The sequence below is a fragment of the Lepisosteus platostomus genome, chromosome 10 (genome assembly GCF_059453375.1).
Source record: "Lepisosteus platostomus isolate fLepPlt1 chromosome 10, fLepPlt1.hap1, whole genome shotgun sequence".
Lineage (NCBI taxonomy): Eukaryota > Metazoa > Chordata > Actinopteri > Semionotiformes > Lepisosteidae > Lepisosteus > Lepisosteus platostomus.
In genome coordinates, this window is record NC_142620.1 from 3,339,862 (window position 1) to 3,358,024 (window position 18,163).

The 18,163-nt window shown below is 39.5% G+C and overlaps 1 pseudogene; it reads right to left on the reverse strand.

Annotated features, from left to right (window-relative positions):
* Positions 1-13,695: 13,695 nt before the first annotated feature.
* Positions 13,696-13,796, reverse strand: LOC148653050 (U2 spliceosomal RNA; annotated as a pseudogene).
* Positions 13,797-18,163: the final 4,367 nt, after the last annotated feature.

Below are 18,163 nucleotides of genomic sequence, written 5' to 3' on the forward strand. Positions count from 1 at the left end.
GACAATGCTTATACAGAATTTTCCAGTGTATTGAAAATGATTTTGCATTAGAATGTGTTTGACAAACCAACAACCAACCAACCAAAAAAAAAAAAACATCTGAGCTGTATTTCACATAACCTGAGCGAAAAAGATAATGAAAGCTCATCATGTGTACAGGATGACTGTCCAATAAACAGTGCGTGGGCGACTGGGGCTCTGGAAGGCTACACATGAAAGGGATTTATGCAGAATCTTGTCCATGTTTCCACAATACATGGAAGTTCACTGGGAATAGCAACATCCAAGACTTAAGTACACTGAAAGGACTATGGAGTGTTTACTCACAAGTTGGCTGAAACGAGCCCGCTTGGCTGAAGGCTGACCTCCTGGCCAGAGGACAAAGTTCAGTAGGGATGACAGCAGCCAAGTTCAATCAGACTCTGCTGTCAGTAATTCACAATCACCGCTGACATCATTTCCTCCCCCGAAACACTACAAATATCGTACCTGCTCCCCTTCTCTCCCTCCCACACGTCTTTCTGAATCCCTCCTCTGCAGCTGCCCCTGGGACACCCCTCACACTGCACCCCTCCTGGTCAGCCCTCAGCCACATTTTCACTAAACACTCCATAATCCTTTCAGTATACTTAATTCTGGTGTGTTGTTATCCCTAGTGAACTCCTATCTGTAACCTTTCTTATGTCCTAAATTATTCAATTAGAACACCACAATTGAAGCAAAAAAAACAAACTAAAATCCAAAACTGACTGAAACGTTCTTGCTAGTGCGTGCATATTTATGTGAATACAGGATATGATTTGAATTACTGGCTTATGTTTTCATGAAACGCACTGCAGGTTTTTTTTTACCTTAGCAAAGCAACAGCCAGAATCATTTACACCAACGGATAGCAGGTCAGGCATTGCTGCAAATGTAAAAAAATATGTAGGCAAATTCCATTTCTATTACATTAAAATGAATTATCTAAAGTGACAATATATCTAAGCTTTTTTTTATGGAAAATTAGCTGACATTAGATGTCCTTTACTTACAAATACCACCAGCTGAAGCCTAAATGTCTTGACTGGTTTGAAATGTTACTTTCTGCAAAATTGAATTAGAAACGGTTTCATTGTTTCATTGTCTTAGAAGAAGTCAGAAGTGATGCCTTTTGACTGGTGTACAGTATATACTGCAGTGCACAGTTTTCAGTATTGCAAAGTAAGGCAAAAATTAAGTACAGATCACTTCTGCACAGACATTTTTTTGCTTTTTACTTTATGTTACTATTTAGCATTCGTTTATATTTCCCATAATGAGAAAAATCAAAATGAAGCTGAGGTCATTTGTCCCGGTGAGCTCATTTGGTCTAAAATATCCTTATGCATCTGTTGCTTATTGATAGACCACATTTTTCTCTGTGACATTTTGCGTTACTGACAAAACAAACAGATTTAAAAATAGCTCCACAGCCACGTTTGAGAGTCTCCCAATTCAAATGAGCTGTTTGTTGTTAATTATTCAAGATCTGTCAGTTTTGTCGCCCTTTGAATAATGGTATGATAGCTGAAGTAGGCCACAGGCTTCCAGAATCTGGCCGATGCACTCTTAATCTGCATCGTAAGTCACCCAAAAACCTTCACTTGCTCCTTCCTTTGTTATTAAGATAAGCAAGTTTCTAATTACTATATGCAGAAAATGACCCTACTTGGTGATGACAGCTGGCATTTAAGTCATGTTTCTTTATCTAAGATCACTTTATTGGCCATATATAATTTCTTGCATTATGAATTCGTCTTTTCACATACCCCAGCTTGCTCTTCATGAGACACACAGACAGGGAGAGAAGCTCGGGGTCAGAGCGCAGGGTCAGCCATTTATACGGTGCCCCTGGAGCAGCTGGGGTTAAGGGCCTTGCTCAGGGGCCCAATGGAGTAGGATTCCTCTGCCGGTCATGTGATACAAACCGGCAACCTTTCAGCCACAGGCACAGATCCTGAGCTACAGAGCCACTGCTCTGCCCACCTCGGTTGTGTGTTTTCATCTTGGTTGGTGGTTTGATCTCATGTGTTCTTGCTGAGGAGTCAGAATCGGAAATGGACAGCCCTGTGTGTACACTATATCCCAGCAGCAGAGTCTCTGGGAAGACTTGCCTCGGGCAATTGTGCTGCTGCTTAGAGGCGTAGGCCTTCCCTTATGAAAGGGTCCTATGTTATACTGTAGTAAAGGCAGAGTAAACCATGGTAAATTGTAGTGAGTTGGAAATCCTAAGCAGAGATGGTGAGACTTGCTGTAATACGAACGATAGCAAACCTGGGCAAAACAAAGTAAACGAAATAAAAACTCATGGGGAAACCAGGAGAGATGAAAAAATGCAGTTCAAATGGTGGACTGGAAGGAGGCTTTTCTAAACTTTTCTGGTCACCTCCTGCGTTGACAGGTTTTCTGTCCTGATGGGGAGACCTGGCACTAGAGCCTTTGACAGTGGGCACTTCCCTTTGTCTTGGGGTGTTTGCGAAGCCCTGACTCTCAGCTTGGATTTGGTGACCTGTCTCTGAGTTTTGGCGTCTGTGATGGTGCTAGCTGGAGGACTGCTGTCCTGAGATTCCAGGCCTTCCAGTGGAGCAAACGGGTGTGTCAAGGTGAAAGGGATGACAGAACGCATTCTGGACTCCAGTATCCTGTCTCCATGGGAAACCAGGAACCAGCTCCCCTCTGCTGACATCTTTGTGTTATGGGTCTAAGGGGTGAGAATGCACCTTCCCTGCCAGTTCTTCAATCCCATGGTGCTCTCCCAGTAGCTGTGACGTTTTCTGCAGGAAATGTGTTTTTTCAAGGAGAAAATGGATTTAATGGTTGTTCACAGACACAATCTGGCTACTGGGAGTCTTCCAGATTGCCCCCATGGTGCAAAACCCGTTAATTACAAGGTTGGGGACCATTATTAAAAGGTGGGCTTTTTATGTAAAGAAAACTAAGACATGCGTCGATTTAAGCAGGTCAGCCCTTGCTTTAGAGAGAAGAAACAGCACAGCTTTTTAAATACTGTACAATTGGTCTTCCTGCCTCCAATTATCAAGCAATCAGTTCCAGCCTTTAGCACACAATGTTGTCCAATGGTTCCTGTAGTGTTGCCCTCTTGTGTCTTCACACAGCCCTTTAAAATGAAAGAAATTTGAAAGATGTTGATTTTTAAGCTGTGCTTGTTTGAAAATCAAAATATAAATACTTTGCATTACCCCCTAGTTGTGTAGAGACTTAAATAGAAGTAATAAGTTGCAGTTACTCTTTACTTTGAATAGATGTTGAGTGGTTATTAATGCCACAGCACCACAGGCTGAAAATATTCAGTTTTAAATTTGTTCTGAAAAGCCTACTGTTCTTTTATTTTCTTTGGAGTTTACAGTATATGTAGCTAGTTTGATTTGCAACCATTTTTCTTTTGAGCAATAAAAGCACAAGAATAAATCACTGTGTATGGAAGAAAAATGTGTTTTGTATAGTGCTTTGCAATGAGACAATACAAAGCTTACAAAACTTAATGTTGAAAAAATGAACACTGGATTTTTCAAAGAATGGATTTGTAAGGTCCATGGCTGAACAATAAATACATCTTAAATTCTTCAATCATTCCAGTTGGGTAAACCTAACGGTAAATGAAAACGATGAAATCTCCTATCCCAGCATTTTAGATTTATGGATTTCACAAGATGTCAGAAGTCAGTAATGGAATCATTTTTGAAAGCTCAGTATAGAGTAACTGGATATACAAACATATACTACATAAAATCAACATACAACTCCTGATTAAGATATACTCAATAAAATATATAATCGAATTAAAAATGTTAGAAATCAATACATTAATTATTTTGGCTATTTAACACACAGAGTGTGTGTTGTTTGGCATTATGGTATTTTATGTTGAGTTTTGCAAAGAGTTCTGATAACAACTAGGTAAAAAGAACCTTCTCCCCTTGTACACATTCACATTTGTCCAAGCTCCAGACGCTGCTGTATGGATGACTGCCATTTAAAACACATTCTTAAAAGAATAATTTTATGTGTTATTATTTTCTGCATGTTTGTAGCTCATGAAAATTTTGGCACAGTTCCTTGGGGCAGTTAACAATCACATCCCCCTTAAATGTGTTTGGATAGTTCAGTGTAAGAGGGAACATGGATATAAAACAACATAATACTGCCATTGTTTTGCAAATCAATTTCTGTCTTGGGATGTGTTCAATGAATTGCTGCTTCACTAAATTCATTTTGAAGCATCTGACTAATGAGTCATTCTCCATTGTATAAATGGGAAATAGTTGGATCTCAGTCTTTCAGCTTACTGTGGAGATCGGAAATGCATCCTGCATGGTGCTGGAGACATCAATGTGTTGTGCAAGGACAGTGCTGTGGCAATTTCACTGGATACCAGCGGGCCATTCATGTAATTTAAATAAGCATTCTGTCACTTTTAGTCAATGAAGCTTGTGCGTCATGTGTCCATTGTGTCACTTCTAATGAATACAGGATTTTTTATATTTATGAAAGCTAGAAAATTGGAACACAGGATGAAGAACGACATCTAAGGGGCGGGAATGATGAGGAAATAACAGAAAAACATGGAGTGTGAGCCAGTGACATTGTGTCGACAGTACTAGCTTTGTGTTTAGTGAGAATATATTCAGACCCCTACTGGTGAGAGTATTTTTAAATGTGTGCATTATACATTTATGCATTATAAATATTATGCATAATACATTTTAGAATTTGTAATTATTTGACAAAAATATAAATCATTAAAGTAAAAATTGAAAATAAGTGTTAATTGTTTAAATCTTTTAATTTACTGCAGAATAAGTAGCCTTACACCATTAAAAGTAAATCAACAAAATTAATAGGATACGCTAATGCATTTCAGAGACCTTTCTTTGTCTATAATATTAGACAAAAAAAAGGTCGCTGACAAAACTGAGGGGTGAGGAGTTACCCAGAGCAGAGAACCAGGTGGAGATGTCTGAGCCACGTGCTTGAAGTCAGCTAAGCCTGAACACTTTCAGGTTCCACACGGGCAGGTCTGACCCAGGGAGGATCGCTTGCATCCTGGTTTAAATCGCTCAACCTGTTTGAATGAACTTGGGGATGTCTGCAGAGATCTCTTCTTCCCGTGCCAAGTCGAGAGCATCTTGAGTTAGACTCCCCGGATGGTTAAAGCCCCCGGATTTTCAGAACCGTTTTAAAATGGAAAATAAATGTAGACTGCACATCACAAAACCACCGTTCAGTCAGTTACACATCCATTTCCAGTTAATTCTAGGTGTCAAAAGTAAGGATGGAAAAAGCACTGTCTTTTCTAAGGTTTGACAGTGAATTCTATAGTGGATGAGATAAGGAAGGTTCTGAGCTCTTATGGCGCAAACACATTTTACAAACCAGTTCACTCATCTGAAAATGTACAATGTAGGTAAGGCTTCAGTCTTGGAAAAAGCTACAATTCAATGTATTCAGTGTGGCCCAGTGCTAAAATCTCTGTCTTTGGAGTATTATTTAATAAAATATTCATTGTATCCAGCATAGCTGTTAAGAAATAAAGTTTTGGCTTTGTTTAATTGCTCTGTATTCTGTGGTGGGTGTTCTTCAGAAGATGTTGGATGTCTTTCTGACAAACCTGCAGAAAATCCCCTCGAGATCAGTATAACATTGAGACTCAGGAAGAAATGCGTCAAGTTAGTGTTTTAAAAAGTGGCAAAATGACTCAAGGATTTAAAAGAAAAGACTGTCAGATTGCAAAACTGTAATGAAAGATGTTCTACCCCGCTGTCTCTAGTGCAGCTTGTGAGTGTGAAGCAGGGCTGTTTTTTTAAAATGTATTTGAAGCGTCTGAAAGTATCACCCCCAGCCCCTAGCAGTGTCGACTGCATTTTGATACGTGCATCAGGAAGTGATGCAGATTGTATTCTTAATCCTAAAGCTGTAGTTAATGGTAAGCTCCTGTGAATGACGACAAACTGAGTTTAAATTATATTACACAGAAAACATAGGCTTGGTTTCATATGGCGTCTTTCTTGATACATCTTTTCAAGGCGCTATGTATTTATACAACAATAAAGAATTAAATGATAGAATGATTTAGGGCTGTGCAAGCTTTTTGTTCTCACATTCAATTTGCCAAACAGAGATATCGCAGCTGAGGAAAATACTGTGAAATAAACTATTTTACGAGTGAAACTCTACAGAATCCCCTAGGGATGAGTGACTTAGCAATCTATGTCTTCCAATGCTTCCCTGTGGGATTACCACTGTAACTGTCAAGCTGTCTGAAGAATAGGGTTTTTTTCTTAACCCAAATTTACAATAACTTCTACAATATGCTTTTAAAGCAGGAATAAGACTCTTTTTCATCAAAACCATTATGGTGTTCCACAGGGAACACTATTATTATGTCTGTTTTTGTGCTTCACCTGGAAATGTTCCAGACCTCCTAAATGTATACATTGTCATAGAATGTATTGGGATATCAGTAGCTCTATTGTTATTCTTGGGCATTGTTTTTTTGGGCTCTGAATTTATTTTATATTTTGTATGGCAAAGAAATGGATTCTGGAAATAATACCACCCATACAGATATATTCCATTCAACATGGAACTCAATTTGTTCCAGTACGAAATGTTGATTTTCTTGACAGAAAAAAACAGAATTGACATGCTTTTTGCGTTCAAAGTATGCACCTTCTGAAATGTACAAAGCTGGTGTGCCTGTTAAGTATGCAATTACATTCACTCACTCAGTTAAACACCATCATCTTTTTGTGTGGTACTCAGATTTTAATTGGTATGCAGAGCTTATAAACTGTTATTTAATTTTCCTTTAGGAAGAAGTACAGCTTAAAAAAAACAATATATTAAACATTGATGGTGTTTACTAAAGGGTAGAGAGACGTATGTAATATTCATAATGAAACCAAGGGTTTGACTTGATTTGAAAAAAAAATGTCAACTGACTTCTTAGCTGATGAAACGGAGTATCGGACAGGACATTTATGAATGAAGTGTGTCAAGGCTCATCTCCAGAAAATGTTGCAGACATGTTCCAGGAAAAATCATTTTGGTCATCGTTGGCTCAAGACATGAGCTGGTTGTCCCCAGAGGACACAGGCTTGGCATGGGCTGCGTTCTGCACAATTTATCTGTGAGGAATGGCATCTTCCGAGATGGCCATTAAAAACAGAAACGGGCTGGAAAGCAAACCCCTCACCCCTATGAGAGACAACCCTCTGTGGCATTTGGGGATAGGTTTATTTTATTTTCCTATATACCATGGTACCATATGTGTACTGTAAATGGTAAACTAATATTGTATGAATATGAAAGGTTTTCATGCTGTTTTAATATATAGATTATTAACTGAAAGATTGGGTAAAATATTTACATGTACTGGAGGCACCTGAATTGTGGTGCACAATCTGTCACACATTGAGTTACTTGCTTATGCTGATGGTGCTACCAACTACTTCTCTCTACATCCTGGTTGCCTGAGATTCAAGTGAATTAATAATTTTATTCTGTCCTTCACAATGTTGACAATCACAGGGCTGTACTCTCTGGTATCATCTAAAAACGATTGTAATATTAATGAGATTCCCTGACGTTTCGCAGTGATTAACCAGGCACTTTACAGGGTAAGGAATCAACATATTATTTCATTCTATTGTTTCATTCACCTTTGTAGAAGATCTTTTTCTTTGTCATTTATGTATAAATAATACAATGGTGAAATGGTGAAAATTAAAACATGAGAGAATAACCAGCACTTTGAACAATGTGCATATAAATAGATGATAATGATAAAAGCACACTGAATCAAAATCCCCCCTCATTTAAGGTTATTACATTTTTCTGCCCAGGCAATTAACAGGGAACTTAAAGCTGAAAATAATTTCTCCCCTTGCGAAAAGCACAGTGCCCTAAGTGTGAAACCGCATGACATGTTGCAAAGAGGTCTGGAACACAAAGGTGGTTGATAGAAACAAGTACCCCCCTCACACTGTGAAAAATAAGCTACTTGATTGGTTTAGGCATTTGCTGTCGTTAATTAAATGACCCTGCAATTATAATCAAAACAGGAGCCTGTGGTCTTTACACATGTGGACGAGCATGGTAATATTGAAGCAAGTTAAAACCGGTAAGGTTTTGAACTTCAATACAGTACCCTAGACATTGAGATTCTCTCAGTCAAGAGCAGAGTGCTAAGGAGTCATGTCTTTGTAGGCGGTGTGTTGTTAGAAGGGGACGCTGAAGCAATCCATCATGAAGCAGGTGGCCTTACATTTGTTATTTATCTTGTGCAGGGCTGTGACCAAGAAAGAAATTTACCAGTGTTCTAAAAAAGAAATCCCCTCTGTGCAACAAGATACCTCACTTACACAGGGTAGAGAAAAGATATTCCCTAGCAGTGAGATGCAGCCGACAGGACTGAGGTCTCAGGTTGTTCACTTTAATGTCTATGAATAGAAGGCAGGGTGGAGCAGTGGTCAGCCTCACTGCCTCACAGCGCTGGGGCCTGGGGTTTAATTCCTGGGGTGCGGTCTGCGGGGAGTTTGTATGTTCTCCCTGTGTTTGTGTGGGTTTCCTCTAGGTGCTCTGGTTTTCTCCCACAATCCAAAAGCATGCTGGTAGAGTTATTAACTTGTGGGAAAACTGGCCCTGATGCGAGTGTGTGCGTGTCTGTGCCCCAGGGTATACCCAGTCTTGCTCATGCTGCTTGCCAGGATAGGCTCCGGCTGTGCCCTCGACCCCGTATTGGAAAAAGAGGTTAGGAGATTGATGGATGGACGCCTGTTAGTTCCTCTGTCCATACACTTATGTATAGTCGACCAAAATATGCTTGACAGAATAATAGCACAGAGATATACACAGGTATAGAAGTATAATCCTTCAGTTTAATTTTGTTTAAAGCAGGCAAGAAGAACTGCACTAGATGTGCAATGAGGCTGGAGAAGGTAAAAAAGTGAGCCACAAACAAATATGAAGAAGGTCAAAAGTACAATAACACTCTCATCTCTTAAATGAATAGAGAAAATCATATAAGTGCATTTCATATAAAGTGCATAGGACATTCTGTAGTATATCCATTATACCTGTAATTAGGAACGGTGTTGTAAATATGCACACCTGCTGTAAGGTGTAATCAGTCAAGCCAAGCAGATTAAACAAAGCCCAGTGAAGCCTTGCTGGGCACTAAATGCATTATTCTGTATGACTGTACCTGTACCTCTTGATTATGTCAGAAATGCATTTGGTGAGTCGGGATAAAAATCAACCAACAAACCATGTTAGGCAGTCACTCAACAAATTGTGTCTGCAGCATTAGCACATAATATTTTCCTTGCTTCTGCCCTGCGCTGTGCGTTTCTCAGTTGGATTGCTTTATCCTCCTCCCGCAGTTCCAGCCAACGGCCTCTTCCAATTTACCTCCAGTCATTTTCACGAGCTGAATAAGGGATGAGTTAATTGACTAGCTCTGCCTTAGCAAAACGTCTTGGACCAGTGCCTGAATGAAAGTCTGTATTCCAGTTAATTCAGCATCCTGAATGACTAGCCTGGCCTTAAAGGAGAACAGAGAGGATGAGTGTTTGTAAGGAGCTGAGTCCCATTGTGGGACAGTGAGTGGTGACAGTCTGAGCTTGATAAGAAATTGCAATTATTGGTAATAATGTATTCCAGCTGCCATTTCATGCAATTCTCTGCCTTGTTAACCTCCAGGAAGGTAACTTTCTTTTTTTACATTCAAATAGCAAATGTGACTACAAGGTTATAAAATGTCAGACTATGAAATATGTTTCAGCTTCCAGTCGATAAGAAAAGAAACATTGACTTGAAACAAATAAAAGAAACACTGACTTGATAAAAATTAGCAAAATGCAACTTGTTCATTTTTTACCTAGCACAAAATACACACACATGCATTTATACATTATAATACATTATACATAGTGTATATATATGAGTGTTGCAGTGGGTTATTCTAAATTAAAACACACATGCTCACATGGTGTTGCCTGGAAGCCATGAGGAGGGCTGTGCTTTTAGATTAAATCGGTTTGACCTGTTTGTGTTTGTTGCGTGTTAAAGTAGACCCTTGTGGTCATCTGTTGACAGACTCTCCCACTCATGATGGATTAGTGAGGAGTTAACTGAGCACTTTGGGAATTCTTCACGTGATCCCAAGTCAGTGACCTGTAACAGTGTGAGGTCATTGTGTACAGAGAGATGTGTTCAGCCTCCTGGTGCAAAATACACTCCTGGCCTTTAAGCTCAGTCAAGAACTGGTCAACAAGCTCCAAAACGAAATTACATCGTTCTGAGAATTGTCACTCTGTGTAAGCCAAAAGCACTAAATAGTTCTGCTGTCTGATTTCTGGTGGGGATATCTTTTATGGTTCACAGAACCATACTAATATTTTCAGATACACCAAGTAGATTTCAATCTACCTCAATTTATAAGTGTTGAAACCTATTTATTTCAGTCATGCTCTAAAAGAGGTGCGTTGCTACATCAGGTCCCAGAAGGTGATTGTTAACCAAGTGAAAAGATTAATTTGATATCATTATACAGAATTTTTTTGTAGATCAGAAAGTTTTAGAAATTAATCTTTTCCCCCTTTTGCCCCAAGTTCACTTTGTTTTTTTCAGCTTTGGAAAACAGGAGAGGGCACAAATTCTAAAAAAAAAGGTAAATTACAAGTCTGGTCCTTCTCTGGCAGAAAATATTACATTATAAATCAGGGTTCTTACAGATATATTGTAGATGCCAGGAATATGGAAACTTATATGAAGCATGCAATTAAGTGTGCTTCAATCCTTCATATGCAGAATTATTTTTTATCTTTTCTTCAAAATTAAGAGACACACATCTTCATTGTACATATACACACACTCACACAAACCTTGGTCTTTTATTAAAAATATAGCCACATTTTCTGATTGTGTCAGACTATTTCATGACAAAATCTTTTTTCAGTAGTTCAATTAAATTCTAAAAATGACAGCCCAGGGTGACAAATACAGTATAAAAGGGTAGTGTACTCACAGTGCTGGCGGAAGATCAGCTTTGTCACAACCCTCCACACGTACTGGGAATGAGCCAGGGAGGCAGCCGCAATGGTGGAGTTGGGGAGCTAGAAAAGATGTGTGTAGAGTTATAGCCAATGAGTGGAAGTGCAAGATTAAAATTTAACTCCTGTAATGTGTATCACATTCACTTATAAATAGTAAACTAAACAAAATGATGGTCTATTATTATATTATTATAAATCTCTTAATCCAAAATCCAAAATCAGTATCCACTTTCATTTTCAATAAATTGTAAAATTTACAGGCAGAAATAGATGTATTGTGACGCTTAATATAATTTGGTGAATCATTTAGCTTCTTAGTTTGGAAAAAACAACACGACACTTAGCCTGCTGGGAAAGGATTTTGAAATGCCTGGGTTATTCCTTTCCGAGTACAGTAGTACCTTGTCAATTGTTGTCATTATGACAATATGTGGGCAATACAAGACAGAGAAGTTAAAAGTGCATCATTAACATGAACATGGAGGGTTTTACACTACACACGGGTTTGCAAAAAACAGAATATTTTCATAGAAGTTATTGCAACGGTAGAACTAATACGAAACAGAAGAAGGCATAATATTAAAGATGAAGTGGTTACCAAAGTTTTTTCCCTGTCACATACATTTTTAAATGGTCTTTTTTGTATTAATTTGGGACAGAATGTCGGGATGTGTCTACGTTGAATACATTTGTGCAAACAGATGGCAAATTCGTCTGAACATTTGGTCATTAAAAACATTTTTGAATTGTTACACAGCAGCTTCTTCTCTCTTTTTCAAACTCTCCAACCGCAACGTCTCCGTGACTGACATATTCCCCTACTGAAAGCAGTGAAGCAAAACGATAGTGCCCCATCATACTTCCTTTCTTACATCTGTCATTTGGCATTTTTGTTTGACAGCTCTATTTTGACTCTGAAGTTGTAAGACATTGCAGATGGTCTTGAGCTATCCAGAAGGCTTTGCTGTGGAGCATGCATTTAGGAAGAATCAAAAGGCAGATTTTAAATCCCTAGCAAACTGGATGAAATAGGTCAGTGGCACCAACATCTCAGCAATTTTCTACATTTTAAACATTTCGTAGCTGCATTCTTCAAAACGTATCATTTTAGATTAGAGCAAAATCAAATTCAACGTATACTTTACCGAATACAGGATACGATTGGCTGTAAGCTTGGATGCAATTTACTTAGTTTTACCAAACATTTCAGAAAGATATTCATGGTATAAAACTGGTATTGATGACCTTACTGTTTGTTATTATCCTTACCCCTTATAAGCTTACTGGTTCCCCATTAGATTTGAATCTGAATCAGAGAAATTAATAGAGAAAACACAGAACATAATGTAATTACACTGTAGGTTGCATTTGATAAATATGGTCCTCAAGAAGCAGTCTGTAGATTAAAATGAGTAAAAAACATATAGACACAAATTTCGCAATAAATGTACCACTAGGTTATTTTACTCAAGACTTAAACAGATGTAAAACAATCAAAGGTTCAGTGAATAAAATATCAAACTAAATGTACGAGAGCCTGAATGAACAATAAAACAGATTCTCATGAACTCTGAACAAAACGTTAACTTTCCTGGAAACTAATGCATGATCTTTTAAAGAGTTTGGTGAGGTTAAATGAGCTTCAACGATGCAATTAAGGCTAATCATGTTATCACCTGGGATTCTGATTCCTTTCAATTAGGTCAGGCCTCCTGTTAGCACAACAGCATCCTCTTGCTTCAATTTGTAATTACCCAATTAAATCTGTATTGTTCAGGGTCTGCAGCCTGCCACACATTGGCTGTGTTCTCAAAGCGTCCGGTAACCTACAATTGCTTTTTGTGTTGCGAGACATCTCAGGTGTTATTTTCTAAATCAACGAAATGATTTAAAATGGGAGGGAATTAGAATGCATGTTCCTTCAAACCAGTACATTGCATTCAATAACGGATAGAAAACTTTTAGACGATACTAACTATAACATTAATGGTGTTAAAAGAAATCGTTTAATCATTTCCCAGTAATTGGTAATTGTGGTATTCATTAAATCAACTAAAATTAAAATACATATTACATACACGTGGAAAGTTTTCATATTGTTTTAAACTTGGTTTCCAATGTACCTGTTATACTCAATTTATCAAGCGTATCCAAAGTACCCCATACTCCCAATGTACCCATTGTATACAATGTAACCAGTGCACTCAGTGTATGCAGTGTATCCAATATACTCAATATACACAATGTACCCCATACACTGTATACCTAGTGTACCCAATGTACTCAATGTCCTGAATGTGTGGGTTCACTGAGGAGTACATTTTGTATATGTAAGATAAGATCAGTTTATCGGTCATATATATGTTCTTGTATTAGGAATTTGTCTTTTTGCATACCTCAACTTGCTCTCCATGAGACACACAGACATGGAGAGAAGCTTGGGGTCAGAGCACAGGGTCAGCCATGCACAATATATGGCACCCCTGGAGCAGCTGGGTTTAAGGGCTTTACTCAGGGGCCCAGTGGAGTAGGATTCCTCTGCCGGCCGCGGGATACGAACCAGCAACCTTCCAGCCACAGGCGCAGATCCTTCACCACAGAGCCACTGCTCCGCCCCACTGATGGGGGACATATCAGATATTAAACTGATAAGAACAGATACTACACTTGAGGTAGGTCAAAAGGCCGAGAAGTGAACATTGGGTACAAAGGGTAAATTAGGTTCAATGTATACAATAATAAATAAATGAACATCTTTCCCAGTTTCAATGCAAAATCTACAGTGTGTGCTGTGTTAAGAACACTCTTCCCCTACCGGGACTGAATTGTCACCTCTCACTGGTGCAGGGTCCACGCACTGCCCCTGCCTTGACTGCACAAACTCCACAACGCCAGGAGATTCTGCCACACAGGAACTGTAGGATTCAGACAAGATGCCGTTGCTCTAAGAAAATGTACACACAAGTATTATGTGGTATTATTCAACATCTTCAAAATGTGTGATAATAGAAAATGCTCTTGTTTTCAGATGGATGGGTATTTTACAAGCTGTTTCACTTTTCCAGCATCAAGGTTATCACCGAGAATGTCTCAAAAATTCCAAAGAAGTTTTGGTGTGAAATGAGAAAAGAGGTCTCCTCTACAACACAGAGCCATGCTGCTAATGTTCCTGTGTTGTCTGGTTTGCTGCGACACACGACAGCCTTTCTCCTCTGTTGCAGAAACACTGGCTTAATTAAGATGAAGCTGTCTATTGAGAACTGCAGGAACATGCCAGATGCAGCGGAGAGAGGCGATATTTCAAACATCTCTGTATTTTGGCTGAGTGTCACCAGGATGCCCTGGATTGGTGATTTTTAAGCCCTGTGTTGCTCTGTCAAAGCCCCAGACCTCCAGGCTGTAGAAACATGTTTTGATTCATTGTTTTGTAGAACACCTCCAAGCTTTAAACACACATGATGGCAATGGGAGGAAGAGAAATCACAAGAGCAGCGCCTGTTTAGCAAAGGGGAACAATAACCAAGGAAAAAAACCTCTCCAAAATGTGCACCCATTGATATTCAACTCTGGGCCTTAGGTAGAGGCTTAGGCTCGACATGGGGTACTGGTAGCACTCTGGCACGGTCCAACAGGGGGATGTTCTGGGACAGTCAGGAAGTGAAAGCTTACAAGGCTGTGATTGGGGTTGACAGCCTGTTGGAGTGAACAGAAAAGAATGTACTTTGCATGTACATTAGAAACAGCCATGTCCTGTTTCAATAACTTTAGGGTGCTGTATGTCCATGCAAGATGTCAAGATCATTTCAGTTGAAGACACCCAGAAAAGCACGATTTTTCGGCATTTCTCAGTTGATATCTCTGTTGAAACATCACCAGGCAAGCAATGGCCACAAGGAAGGATGCACGCTGGATGTGATGCCACACTCCCACCAGAACCTATTTTCCAGAAACCAGTTAACATACCATGATATCTCTGGGCTGTGGAAGGAAACCAGAGTGCCTTGAGGAGACCCAACATGGGAAAAACATGCAAACTCACTGCAGAGGACACCTCAGGAAATGGACCCAGGGCCCTAGCACCGCAAAGCTGTAGTGTTAACCACTGCGCCACCCGAGCTCATCTGTTCTCATCGAAATTCTCTTTCTGAACATTCCCCGGGCCATTATCTCATAAATAGTTTGAAACCATTATCCTATTTAGAGTGGAAGCATGGATTTTATAAATCCATGATGAATAATTTGTCAGATGTTACTCTTACTCTCAAAACTGATCAGTTATCCACCTTAATATTGAAACAATGCATTCACACAGGCTGCTCAGTCTTCACAAATTGAATTTTCACTATTTCTGTAGCTAGAGAAAATCAGAGTGAAAGAGCAGTGGAAGATAAAGAGGATGCTTTCAGGTGGAAACAGATTCATCTATGGAATGATACTGCAGAGTGGATCTTCAAATCAATGAGTATTGACAGGGTTGAGAAAAAATGAAATTTGTCCTGAATGGGAAGCTGGACTGCAAAGCACCTAAAAATAAAATAAATGGTGGCCATAAAATTAGTTCTATGATGAGAAAAAATATTTTGAGCAGGGAAGGAGTGGAGCGGCTGAGAAAAGCCAAATGTAATAAGGAACAAAAGTGAGCTCAGTCATGTTTGACTGAATTCTCATTCCTTAGAGGGTAAAGTGTTCTCTATACATACAATCTATATAAATCTTAAGATTTGACTTTTTCATGTTCGGTGATGCAGCTGCACAAAGGTGAATATTTCACCTTTTAATGATTTAGAAAATATTTTTAATAGATTTTAAAATAAAATTCCCCTAATGGATTAATACATTATATCTTTACAGAATCCTGTCTGACCTCACTTTTGCTTTAGAAAATGAGAGTCGAGTTTAACTTTTTATTCTCAGACAATAAATGGACATCTCTGCTTGATTTCTTGTTTTTTTTTAAGGAGGCTCTGACATTTTGCTATTGTTCATTTGACTTTTCTTTTATCAGAACAGTTGGGCTCTGGCATATGGACAAAAAGGAAATTGAACTGTGTGAGGTCACAGATTTCACCAGCAGCCAAACTGGGATTTGAACAGACTATCTTCTGGCACTTGTGCTCATCCTGTTCCACTACATCCAGTCAGAAAGTATAGGCCATCATGTTCTGTTTGTGACTCAGCTCTAGAGCAGTGGGTCTTGCCTTTTACTTGAAGCTATTAGCGCCGCAGTACTGAAACCTTGAAGCTACTTAGAAGGAAACATCTAGAAACCAATCTGGCATACATACAAGTCTATTATCATGCCCTCAAAATTACAGGCTTCTCTAGTTGTCGGGCCACAGAGGTCCTTACAGGGTAACGACACTTGGCACTGAGAGTGAATGATGTCAAGGGCTTACACTAAGTGCCATGCCAAAGTGTCAGATGAACAGTCTATATGCAAATTTGCCATATTCCACTAAAAATTAATAACTGCTTGTCAATAAAATCCCACATGTACTTCACTGTAAATTACTGTCCATCTGTCATCAGAACCTTTCACATCTGTTGAGCTAGTCCCATCTGCATGAGTGTGAGTGTGGGCTCTGTCACCACATGCTATTTTCTCACAGAGCCTGGAATTCAGTGCATAATATTTTAAGTGGCTCTAGGGTTTTGGCAAAACAGGGGCGTGATATCCAGTGTGAAGCCAGAAGCTTGAGAACAGGACAATTCATTTTGGTTGGAATGCATCCATATATACTTGTCAATTTATAGCAGCGTATTTAAAAAACTAAATAGGCTCCATCACTTAAGCTGTTAACAAGGGTCAATGGATTATTATACAACAGGCATTGACTGAGTGAGACTTTGAAAGACTAATCTTTAAAAAAATTAATGAAGTTGTACATGCCTCCTTTGACAAACAACTGTATGCCTGTTGCTAATGGAGTAAGACGCGAGTAAGCTACTGCTCTGCTTGTGCTTCTGCTGCACAGAAGAAAAAAAGCCAATATGCAGGTGTAATGCATTTAAATACGAATTCTAAAAATAAACCAATGAAAATTGCACAAAACTGGAACACAAATACAGATAAAGGAATCATGAGAGGTTTTCAGTATAAAATGTGACTGTAAAAATGTAAATATCACAAAGATAGCATATAGTTTGACCTGGCTGACATACTGATGTGATCTGCCTCTGGACAGACAGCTGTGGGACGTAGCCTGGCCGGTCTCAGGGGGTGTCTGAGGAGACCCCTGGCAGGCTGGTCCCACATGTGCTGTACAGCATTCAGGGCCGGAGAGAACACTGTTCATGGCAAGAGCTGGACATTGCTTTCTTCAGGTTGTGTCATTGTTCTGGTGCAGCGGAGCAGGTTCGGATACGGTGACGCGTAGCAGGGACCTCGGCCGGCTGGGCTGGGGGAGGTCTCCTTTAGCTCATGCGGATGGTTCTCTGTGGCGTTACACCGGAGACCTGGGTTCGCGCCCCAGGTGCTGCGGGACGAAACGGGTGGCGGAGGGCACGAGCCCGCGCGGGACCGTGACGGTCACACTGGCACCATGCGGTCTGGCAGAAAAACTGCACTTCCTGTTTGACTTGGGATAATAAAAACAGGATACAAGAAACATGGGATTTGCTCCTGCCCTGGACAGGAAATCTGGGATTCACTCTTACCCGGGGAAGAGAACGTGGATTGAAAACCCGCGCGGAGGACCTCCACCAGGAAAATAAAAAAATAACAAGGGAGACTGTGAGAACTAGAATGACATCTGACAATAGTTAAACTCCATCTTTCAAGGTCGACCTTTTCTAAATTCTTGTTGACTACTTCTAGAATCCTATTGCCTTACAGCTTATCCTCCAGTTCTGTTCTAATGGTCATTTCCATTACATTGTACTGCACTGCATACCATAGAAATAGACCTATTGGACCTACAGTACTTTATTCGTTTCTTATAATCCTTTCATGAATGCACGTTACCATTTCTCCAATCACTGGGTAACCATGTCTTGAGTGGCTGTTGGAATTGCTTTTCGAATGGCTTGTGAATTTCATATTCTTTAAGTACAGAAATTAGAAT